Source organism: Diadema antillarum, unplaced genomic scaffold, assembly GCF_040938485.1.
Source record: "Diadema antillarum isolate AM-2024a unplaced genomic scaffold, OU_Dant_1.0 seq00000157_RagTag, whole genome shotgun sequence".
NCBI lineage: Eukaryota > Metazoa > Echinodermata > Echinoidea > Diadematoida > Diadematidae > Diadema > Diadema antillarum.
The window spans coordinates 589,443-602,066 of NW_027271229.1; the positions used below are offsets into that span (position 1 = coordinate 589,443).

At 37.7% G+C, this 12,624-nt stretch overlaps 1 long non-coding RNA gene across 2 annotated transcripts; it reads right to left on the reverse strand.

The window, feature by feature from the left end:
* Positions 1-428: 428 nt before the first annotated feature.
* LOC139727879 (uncharacterized) lies at positions 429-11,331 on the reverse strand. 2 transcript variants are annotated; one of them, XR_011710773.1, is made up of 4 exons: positions 10,737-11,331; positions 8,766-8,943; positions 2,693-2,760; positions 429-1,064 (listed from the first exon to the last, which is right to left on the reverse strand). It is a non-coding gene; the product is annotated as an uncharacterized lncRNA (long non-coding RNA). The 2 variants fall into 2 exon arrangements; XR_011710774.1 differs by lacking the exons at positions 8,766-8,943; positions 10,737-11,331 and adding an exon at positions 5,129-6,898.
* Between the last annotated feature and the right edge of the window lie 1,293 nt (positions 11,332-12,624).

The following is a 12,624-nucleotide window of genomic DNA, read 5'->3' on the forward strand; positions in this document are numbered from 1 at the left end:
GTTCATCCAGTCACAAAAAAATAGTCTAATCCAGAAGCAGGACTAGAAGCTCGTCCTAAAGAAAGCAATATCTATGACATTTCGAAACGCAGAGTCTACATTAAAATAATACATAACGAGGGAGACAAAAGGCGATAACATTCTATGAGCTGTAGAATGATAATGAAGAGTCCCGTTCCAAGACACCTTGTATGCACTTTTCGAGAACTACAAGGGAATATCCTTACAATGAACATTCTTTAATACATACTGTACACCCAATATTCGTGAATTATACAACACCTGTTCTATATACATGCATTATGGGCAGCTCAATTACAAATTCTTCAGCAACGCATGTCAAACCGTCTAGCTACGAAATGTATCATAATTGAAGTATAAATCTTAATTAACATGTCAATCAATTGACTATGATACATTATCCTCTCCATTTTTTTTTGTATTGTTTATTTGTTCAGTTACAAAGAAATTTCGATATGACGGGAGAAAACTGCCTGTCCCAAGGACTTCGACCAGCACGTGGATTCCACACTATCATGACTAGAATGATATCCCCCCCCCCCATGTTTCACTATACAGTGTTATACGTCCCGTCCTCCCTTCGTACCGATTATTGCCCCTTCTTGCTTTTGTTTTCAGACTCGAATGCTGCCTCAATGTCTTCCCTCTAGCGTCCTTTCGTTCTGGTCCATGTTGTCATCCTCTTCCTTCCCTCACTTCCTTTCTCCGCTTCTTCGCCCCACTCCCTTCCTTCGGTGGCTTGTCTATCAATGTCTAATAACTTTGTGACCCTTTTCTATGACGATTATCTTTAGTTAATACATCATTCTCTCCAGCAATGACTTTGTCCTCTGGGTTTGTTATCTTCGTTCTCTTGCATGTGTCCGTCGGCTTTTTTTTTCTGGTCCTCTCACGAAGCCAACTCCATGAATAGTAACATGCTTCCGTTCCTGTTTGTTTCAGATTCATCCGAAGAATGTGAGATTTCTTGCCAATAAGCATGATAAACCTGGCCAGTTTTGTGGCTGTTGTCGCCTTCTGAGCGATTTCCGTCCCTGATTGAACTATAATTGAAGCGTGAGAGGAGATTGCATAGAATGGCGAAGTTTTGTCAGATATTTATAGATGACTATTCAATATTGGTCTGATTCACATAAGATAACTCGGATACCATGAACTCTTATTGTCAGTTTTGGTAGTGTTGATTCGCAACCTGCGTGATGATTATCTTTAAAGTTCACTAACTTTGCCTATGGAACTTCGCACTGCACAATTTACGCAAATATGCGATGTTGCAAGTCGTCGCACAAAATAGCTTGCCATTCACTGTTTACACTGCCTGTAATATCTGAAACTGAAGTTAGCAACCTATTTTTGCGCAAATCTGAAAGCCCAAAAATAAGAAGGCTAACTCCATTTACATTTTGCGCAGGCAGCAGCGCATGTCGCGAAGATCTCAGAAAGTGAACGTTTTCAGCAACGACATGGGAGTTGGGGTCAATACATCGTTTTTGGGTAACCTACGTCATTTCCGAAAGTAGATATTGCTAGATGTGAATGTTTCCAAACCATCATCTTACACAAGTGATTGAAATGTTTTATGCCCGTCCTTTTATACTGTTTAATGCATCTCTTCCAATTCATACTAAGAATTTACTAGTACTCGGTATTGTTGGAATGGAACAAATTTATTTTACTGAGGTGTATTATGTCTTTATGTTTACTGATTTTGTTTTTCTCTTCTGGAGTTACTGACATTATGTCGTTAAAAATTGTAGACCTATGCATCAGTGTATACTTCTTTTTTAATGATACGGATATATCTAATGTAAAAGCATAGAACGTAACGATGATGCATTTTTTACCATTTTCTCCATTTTTTCTCACCTTTACTTTTTTTCTTTTTTTCCTTCACTGATCACCATTACCGTAATCATATAATTATAAAACAATGATTAATTGTACTGGGTTAAGACTGCAAATCGAAATGAATCTAAATTTCATAAATTATCCGGGAAAAAATGAAAGTACAATACAAAGAATATACTGTCTGAATCGACTGGGAAAAGTAAACAACTCGTATACAGTTAGATAAAAACTATTTTTATTTGGCCGACTACCGCTTCAGCACGTGTTTGGTAACGATTTGCAATGATTCACTTTTGAAGTCGCCCGTATTTCCTATGTCATGTTCGTACCTACTGTGACTTAAGTTTGAAACATTTTCGAAGTTGCCTCTAAAGGTGTGTCCTGACATGAAAATCTCGATGATGCATAGAAAGCCACGGGCCAAACCTAGATACTTGTCTTCGTGCAATCTGGCAGACATTAATAATGTCAAAAATTAAGTTGTGAATAAAAATCGGCGGACCGCATGTATGCAATAATTAAAGATCAATTTATTTGACAGAATCTTCAAGACGTATACTAGTGCCAAACATCAGGGCGTCATCAAAGCATGAGACAGCACAAAGTCTTTGCTGAGAAAAATATGGCTATGAAAAATAGAATGCAAGAAATTGTCTCATATAGAGGTTGCTAGATGAAACGGTTTAATATTGTGTGCAGTCTTTTTTTTTTAACCGAGCGTTTGATTTGATTTTTTTTTTTTTCATTTCTGTTGGTCCAGCTGAGTAAATGGTAGTTCATAAGGTATAATAATTGATGAGATTAAAAGAAACAATATGTATACCTCTGTGCCTCCACCTAGTCACCCACCAGCTCACTTAGCGGCTCGTCATCTATGATGATGCACTCCACCTGTAGCATGATGAACAGATTGAGAAAAAAGGCTCATACGTTATATCAATATATAACTTTTGATGCAAAGGCCGCGGAACCGGGGGGGGGGGACGGGGGCTGGGGGCTGCACCCCCCCCCCCCGACTTTTGGTTCGTGAAAAAAAGGAAAGCAGGGCAAGGGGGAAAAATCGAGGAATTTGAATTTCGAAAGATTTCGCCCTTACATAAAGTTCCCGTCAAGCACCGGCGCAACAAGGGGGGGGGGGGATTAATGGATGCCGTCGCCCTCACCTTAAGATTCTGAATAATTATGAGTGCACAGAACGTATCACTTGCATTCCGAAATATCAATAGTTTCCTCATTTACAAGAGGAATATCACCTTTTAATCAACCTTCCAGTTCCCCGATCACGTTTTTTTTTTTTAATCATTTCTCAAATATTTCATCAAATATGTGTATACGAGATATTTCAATTTCAACTTAAAAAAGGCAAAAGCTTCCTCGTACGGGAAGGGTTGGGATATAGGGATAGCACTCTCCAAAGCTTTCTCCCTGTTTGCTCCCCCCCCCCCCTCCCCGTGCAAACAAGTAGATTATGGCTATACTTTCAATTTTCCAAATATATGCAACAAAATCTGTGCACCAAAACGTTTAACTGCAATCACAAAGTACAAAATTCCCCTATGTAGGAGAGAAAAAGGAATCATCAGCTCCCGCATCATCCTGCTATGTCTCCTTCCACAGTTTTGTACTCCTCTGATTGACAAATTTCCAGATGTTTCAACAGAAGTGTGCGCCAGATTGTTGAATTTCAGTTTTAAAAATGAAAAAAAAAAACTCCCTCGAATATGGGAGGGGTATCTTGCCACCTTTCCATTGATTGGTCCCCTCTTTTGCGGAATGACAAATTACCAAATATCACAAAAAAAATGTGCTTCACATCGCTTTATTTCAATTTTAAAAACGCAAAAGCTCCGTCGAGCGGGATGGGGCACACCCTCCCCTCTACCTCATTAGACTTTGTGCATACACACACATGATGCACACGAGGAATAAGAGCTAAAATGCCGTAATTTTGCTATCAAAACTTCACTGAAAAAAAAAAAAATATTTCCATTTGTTATTGTTTTTTGTTTGTTTTTTTTTGGGGGGGGGGAGCTAGAAAAATTCCAAGTATTGCACCAAAAGTTTGCACCACATCGCTGAATTTTAAGTCTGAAAGTGTAAAATCACCTTCGTGTGGGAGGAGAAAGTATTTATATCCCTTATTATGTACACCCTCGTATGCTTGCATTTTCTGTTTGATTGCTTAACAGACAGCGTCTATGAAATGCATTGTAAGAATAATACAAGACGTTTACTTAAATGCTACCATTCTGTAGGCACATTGGTCAACAATAATCAACACCAAAATATCCCTTCTACCTGAAACAAGTTCCGCCGTTTCAAGTCGATAAAATGATATGCATCAAATCTCAACATTTACAACATCATGGAGAGAGAGAGAGAGAGAGAGAGAGAGAGAAAGAGAGAGAGAAAGAAATATAGAGAGCTTGCTTCAAAAAGGAGCTAAATCCATCATGGTTTTCCATGGATTTAACGCCTTTTGAAGCATGCTCTTCATATAGATAGATAGATAGATTTCTGTTATCATCTAAAGGAAATCGTTTCATGGTAGCATACTGAATATTCTAATCACGTGTTCTTACCAACATGGAATAACACATCCACCTTAAATGCAACTAAGTGATAAATTGCCCTACATCGACGTAAATATCTCCGAACAGGCGTCATCTTCACTAGACTACTGAGCTTTCGCCCCACAGCAAGTGTTGGTTCTAATCCTTATAGCATGCTGCGGGTACTGTGTAATCATTCAGAATTCGTAGGTTCGAATCCTGCTCGAGCACGTACGCCCATGCTTTTCTTTTTTGTTATCATGGCTACTACTTAAACACTGATCAATTTCGTGGTTATTTACGTCAATCAGTTGCATTAAAAACACGAAAGAATTTCATGAAGTTGAACCAAACCTTCGTTACAAAGAAGTGTTCATTATGATAGATTTTCTTCTACCAAACTTCAATGGATTGTCGAGCGTCGATACGGATTGAGATTATACATCATTAAAATGCCAGTGCTTGAGGCGTTGACTTTATTTTTTCTTTTCAAACTTGACAACATCTTACATAGGAATTGGAGTAGCATGTGATTATATTTCATCAATGGGATTGGTGGATTTAGTAAATCAGTGCCACCGGAATGACATATCTGCATGGTGTAATAAATCGAAATATCGCGGTCAAGGTAATAGATGCTCCCCCCCCCCTCCTCCTCCCATTTTGAACACGACAGTGTTGAACAGATGGTAATGACTGATTCTTACTGTACAGCGCGAAGCCTGTGAGGCAATTTTCTCGAAGAATGCCCTAGGCAGGTTCAACCCTTCGAGACTTGCAGATGTAAGATGGGGCAGATGACACAGAAATTCAACCAAGTTTCCTGCTGCTGACTTTGAGAAGAATTGCCCCGCTGGCATATAACAACATATTTCTAATTTGCTGATCTGTAACAGAAAAAGAAAAATGAATCAGTCACAAATTTTTAAACTCTCCCGACCCATTTTCCTTCGTCCATTTTTGATGTTCTCTCTCTCTCTCTCTCTCTCTCTCTCTCTCTCTCTCTCTCTCTTTCGGAATTTTCTGAGCATTGGTAAAGTATCATAAACGTTACTATGTTACAAATTAGTTAAGTTATATTCTATGGAAGCAGACAGGGACATAAAATCCACTAAGTTGTTTATTTGTTACGATCTTCGAGATGAAAAACATCGAAATAATAATTATCAGGTTCTAGCGTAAATGAAGATTCATTACCTACACGAAAAACAAACAAACAAACAAACGAACAAACAAAAATTACGTCGTCTAGTATTGAGTTACATTATTGAGCAATGCTATGTTAAATGGAATTCTTGCAGCAATGGTAACATTCTCTATGACTAATCGTCAATGAAAGCAGCATAAAACAATGTAAAGCCTGGAGAGAATAAACCGTTTGACAGAACTGATGGCAGGAAGGTGTATCATTGTTACTGTATGACTGGACGTCCTCGTAGAGTCATAGACACATGAGGAGCATTCGCGTTATGGTATATATTGCTTCCGTCTAGATTTAAATAATGAGTTGTGATTTTCGAATGCAAATTACTGCTCCACCGCCTTGCTTTTTGCGGTATTTGCCAGCGAGGAAGTGATCACAAACACCTCACATTTTCGCACAAAGAGTCCTCCAGTGTCATTCTCGGTTAGAATATCTTTTAGTATCTTTACTCTATTCCATTTCATTGTAAATGAAGGATTAATTGTACCGCATTAGCATTGTGAAGTCGCACACGTAGTTTGGGATTCCAAGATTTCAATATACAGTGTACTGTACGAGAAACAAAACTCATGATCCCGAGCATCTTAATAAAAAGAGTTTTACCGGTCTCTAATATATTATGATTATTATTTAGGCCTTATACGCTCCATTAAGACGAGAAATAGGCCTAGCTACAGCCAGTGACGTCGTTGCGTTGTTTTTAAAGCAAATTTGCTGTAAAGATCAAAGCTCCTGACATAAGCTCTTTATTTGCACCATATGGGCACAATGAACTTATACACAACACACACACACACACACACACACACACACACACACACACACACACTTTGACATTTTGTAAACAAATGGTACATTGGAACCGAGGTCCGTACACTCTCGTACGTCTACTGCATGCAAAGATTTAAATCACTCAAAAAATATCTGCCTGTTTATCTATTATAATTATGTCATTTATATATACTTAACAAAACGATTATTTTTCAATTTGAATAAAAGAAATACATTTCCTTATTTGAAGCCAACATTAATATGAATCATTAATTAGTTTTGTTTATTTTTTTGCATTTATTGTAAATGAAATTGAAATGAAATAAATTGAACTGAATTTGCTAAAGTCTTTGTTTCTTAACCCGACACTTGTGTATGTTTGTCTGTGTGTCTGTGTTTTAGTAACGATATCATTTTTCTTCTACCGTCCTATTAAAAGAAAAAAAAAATCCTAGGAATAGCACAGCGCCACCTGCACAACGTTACCGCATTAAGGGAGCCCTTTCTGACCTCACTTTCAATCTCCCTCTCCCTCCCTCCCTTTCTCCCCCCCCCCCCCCCCCCACTGCTTGTGCAACGTTTGTCTCATGGCAAAAAATTCCACAATGAGACTTGTCTGAGAGAAACATTGTATCATTAGTAAAGAAAAGAATGTGTAAAGCACAACCGGATAACGGGGGAAAAACGCATTGCACTTGATTTCCATATTTTTGTCACTGCATGAAAAGCGTTCATACCTATTCTTTCGTTTATACGTTGAATTTCATAACGCTGACTTTGGAGGACTGGAGATACAAATAAAGTTATGTCAATATCAAATAAAATAGGATTGATTTGCTAAAGGAGTCGCTACACTACCCTACAATACAGACTCTTTTTCATATAATATATCGAAAAAAAAATATTATTCCTCTCCCAACACTGCATCACTCATATCAATTACATTCAAATACTACATGTACATACCTGACATGATGATGCTAAGGAGGCGGCTGTTGAGAAGAAACTATCGGTCATGTAGGCGCATTCCAGTCTGAACTTGGAAAGACGTGGCATAGTACACACCCATTGGGCAAAGTCTTCTCCCACCGAGGAGAGCTTTAGGATATCATCACCATCAAGACGTAAGCACAGATCTTCAATCTGAAGAAAATAACGGAATCGAAATGTGGCAATAAAAAAAGAAGAATTAATGAATGATGTGAAAGTCGCAAGAAGAAATATTTGAACACGCAAAAAAAAAATGTCATTGTAAAGGTGTTATACACGTTACTATCGGTAACAAATTAGTGAACTTATACTCTTTGGAATCTGACAACGAAATAGAATCCACTAAAGTTGTGCATTTGTTACGATCTTCGCAGTGGAACACATCGAAATAATAATAATCAGTTTCTGGCGTAAATAAGAAGGATTCATCACTTAGTCTATTCCGTACTGAATTCTGATATCCTAATAGGCTTTATACACAGGCCACCAAGTTCGAGTAAGGAACGGGTTAAAAGAAAAAAAAAACATCAAACAAACAAACAAAAATCATAACTTCTAGTATTGAGTTATATTATGTAGCAATGCTATGCGATATGGGATTCTTGTAGCAAAGATAACATTCTCTATGACTAATCGTCAATGACGTCAGCATGAGACAATGTAAAGCCTGGATAGAATTAACCGTTTGACAGATGATAGGTAGATGTATCATTGTTACTGTATGACTCGACGTTCTCGTAGAGTCATAGAAATCTGAGTAGCCTTCGCGTTACGGTATATTGTTTCCGTCTAGATTCAAATAATGAGTTGTGACTTACGAATTGCAAATTACTGCTCCATCGCCTTGCTTTTTACGGTATTTGCCAGAGAAGAAGTGATTAAAAAATACCTGTCACATTTTCGTCCGGTGTCATTCTCGGTCAGAATATCTTTTAGTATCTTTACTCTATTCCATTTTATCGTAAAAGAATGATTCATTGTGCTGCATTAGCCCCCCCCCCCCCCCCCCCCCCCATCCCCTCACTATAAAACTTGTCTGGGAGAAACATTGTATCGTCAGTAAAGAAAAGAACGTGTGAAGCACAACCGGATAACGAAAAAAACGCATAGCACTTGATTTTCATACATTTGTCACTGCATGAAAAGCGTTCATACCTATTCTTTCGTTTATACAGTGAATTTCATAATGCTGACTTTGGAGGACTGGAGTTACAAATAAAGTTATGTCAATATCAAGTAAAATAGAATTGATTCGCTAAAGGAGTCACTACACTACCCTACAATACAGACTCTTTTTCATCTATATCGAAAAAAAAATCCGTCCTCTCCCAACACTGCATCACTCATATCAATTATATTCAAATACTACATGTACATACCTGACATGATGATGATAAGGTGACGGCTGTTGAGAGGAAACTATCGGTCAAGTAGGCGCATTCCAGTCTGAACTTGGAAAGACGTGGCATAACAACACGCCCATTGGGCAAAGTCTTCTCCCACCGAGGAGAGCTTTAGGATATCATCATCATCAAGACGTAAGTTTAGATCTTCAATCTGAAGAGAATAACGGAATCGAAATGTGGCAATAAAAAAAGAAGAATTAATGAATGATGTGAAAGTCGCAAGAAGAAATATTTGAACACGCAAAAAAAAAATGTCATTGTAAAGGTGTTATACACGTTACTATCTGTTACAAATTAGTGAACTTATACTCTTTGGAAGCTGACAGCGAAATAGAATCCACTAAGTTGTGTATTTGTTACGATCTTCGCAATGAAACACATAGAAATAATAATAACCGGGTTTTTTTAGCGTAAGTAAGAAGGATTCACCACTTAAAAGAAAAAACAAACAAACGAACAAACAAAAATCACAACGTCTAGTATTGAGTTACATTATTGAGCGATGCTATGCGACATGGGATTCTTGTAGGAAAGATAACATTTTCTATGACTAATCGTCAATGACAGCAGCATGACAAATTTAACAATGTAAAGCCTGGAGAGAATATACTAATTGACAGGTGGTAGAAAGGCATATCATTGCTATTGTATGACTCGACGTCCTCGTAGAGTCATTGACACCTGAGTAGCCTTCGCGTTAAGGTGTATTGCTTCCGTATAGATTGAAATAATGAATTGTGACTTACAAACGCAAATTACTGCTCCACCGCCTTGCTTTTTGCGGTCTTTGACAGCGAGGAAGTGATCACAAACACCTATCACATTTTCGCACACAGAGTCGTCCAGTGTCATTCTAGGTTAAAATGTTTTAAAGTATCTTCACTCTTTTCCATCTTATCCTAAAAGTTGGATTTATTATGAGGCACAAACATTGCGTAGACGCAGACGTAGCGTCCAGTCTTTGGGATTGCAAGGTTTCAATACACGAGAGAAAAAAAAAATCATAATCCCGAGCATCTTATCAAAACGATTTTTCCCGGTCTATATGATAATTGTTTTAATAGGCCTTATACACTCATTTAGACGTGAGATAGCTACAGCAAGTGACGTCGCTGGTTGTTTTAAAAACTAATTTGCAGTAAGGATCTTTCTTTATTTGAGTAACAAAAAAATACATTTGTTTATTTCAAGCCAAAAATAACATACCATCATTAGTTTTGTGTAGTTCTTTCTTTATTATGAATGAATTGAACTGAATTGAATTGAATTTGCCGAGTCAATGTTTGTAAACCGGACACATGTATGTGTGTCTGTGTGTCTGTGTTTCAGTAAAGGTAGCCTTTGCCTTAATATCCCTTCCTATTAAAAGAAAAAAAAAACATATTGTGTACAATGTTTACTTCCTGGGAATAGTACAGCGCCATCTGCACAACGTGACCCCATTAGGGACCTCCCTTTCAATCTCTCTCTCTCTCTCTCTCTCCCCCTCTCTCTCTCCCTCTTTATCTTTCTCTCGCTCTCTCTTTATCTCCTTCCCCCTCTCTCCCTGCTTGTGCAATGTTTGTTTCATTGCAAAAATCCCACAATGAAACTTGTCGGAGAGAAACTTTGTATCGTTAGTAAAGAAAAGAATGTGTAAAGCCCAGACGGATAACGGAAGAAAAGCATATAACGTGATTTCCATACATTTGTCGCTGCATGAAAAGCGTGTATACCTATTCTTTCGTTTTTACATTGAATTTCATAATGCTCAGTTTGGAGGACTGGAGTTACAAACAAAGTTATGTCAATATCAAGTAAAATAGGATTTATTCGCTATTTGAAAGGAGTCACTACACCACCCTACAATACCGACTCTTTTTCATCTAAATCGAAAAAAAAATCAGTCCTCTCCCAACACTGCATCACTGATATCAATTATATTCAAATACTACATGTACATACCTGACATGATGATGATAAGGTGGCGGCTGTTGAGAGGAAACTATCGGTCAAGTAGGCGCATACCAGTCTGAACTTGGAAAGACGTGGCATAGTACACACCCATTGGGCAAAGTCTTCTCCCACCGAGGAGAGCTTTAGGATATCATCATCATCAAGATGTAAGTCCAGATCTTCAATCTGAAGAAAATAACGGAATCGAAATGTGGAAATAAAAAAGAGAGATTGATGAATGGTGTCATAATCGCAAGTAGAAATATTTGAACACGCAAAAAACAAAACATTGTAGGGGTGTTATACACGTTACAATATGTTTTAAATTAGTGAACTTATACTCTTTCGAAGCTGACAACGAAATAGAATCCACTAAGTTGTGTGTTTGTTACGATCTTCGCAATGGAACACATCGAAAGAATAATAACCAGTTTCTAGCGTAAATAAGAAGGATTCATCACTTAAAAGAAAAACAAACAAACGAACAAACAAAAATCACAACGTCTAGTATTGAGTTAGATTATTGAGCGATGCTATGCGGCAGGGGATTCTTGTAGCAAAGGTAACATTCTCTATGAATAATCGTCAATGACAGCAGTATGAAACAATGTAAAGCCTGGAGAAAATAAACCGTTTGACAGATGATAGGAAGGTGTATCATTGTTACTGTGTGACTTGATGTCCTCGTATAGTCATAGACACCTGAGTAGTCTTCGCGTTAAGGTACCTGTAGGCCTATATTGCTTCCGTGTAGATTCAAATAATGAGTTGTGACTTACAAATGCAAATTACTACTCCACCGCCTTGCTTTTTGTGGTCTTTGCCAGCGAGGAAGTGATCACAAATACCTATCACATTTTGGCACAAGGAGTCGTCCAGTGTCATTCTCCGTCACACTATCCCTTAGTATCTTTACTCTATTCTATTTTATCGTAAAAGAAGGATTCATTGTGCCGCATTAGCATTGTGAAGTCGCACAAGTAGCGTGCAGTGTTTTTGGGATTCCAAGATTTCAATATAAAGCGTACTGTACGAGAAAAAAAAAACCCTCATGATTCCGAGCATCTTACCAAAAAGAGGTTTACCGGTTTATAATTTATTTATTATGATTAGTATTTAGGCCTTATACGCTCCTTTAAGACGTGAAATAGCTAGAGTACAGCCAGTGACGTCGTTGGTTGTTTTTAAAACTAATTTGCTGTAAAGATCAAATCTCCTGATATAAGCTATGTATTTGCATCATATGGGTACAATGAACACACACACACATACACACTGAGTGAACGAGTGGTACATTGAAACCGAGGTCCGTGCACTCTCGTACGTCCACTGCATGCAAACATCTAAATCACTCAAAAAATATCTACCTGTTTATCTATTATAATTATAATGTCATTTATTTATACTTAGCAAAACGATTACTTTTCTATTTGAATAAAAAAAAATGCATTTGCTTATTTGAAGCCAACAATAACATAAATCATTAATTTAGCTTAGTTCTTCCATTTATTATAAATGAAATGAAATAAATTGAATTGAATTTGCTAAAGTCTTTGTTTGTTAACCCCACACATATATGTGTGTCTGTGTGTCTGTGTTTTGGTAGCGAAATCATTTTTCTTCACCCTTCCTATTAAAAGAAAAAAAAAATCCTGTGAATAGTACAGCGCCATCTGCACAACGTTACCGCATTAAGGGAGCCCACACTGACCTCACGTTCAATCTCGCTCTGCCTCCCTCCCTTTCTCTCCCCCCCCCCCCCCCCTGCTTGAGCAATGTTTGTTTCATGGCAAAATTCAACAATGAAACTTGTCTGAGAGAAACATTGTATCATTAGTAAAGAAAAGAATGTGTAAAGCACAACCGGATAACGGGGGAAAAACGCATTGCACTTGAT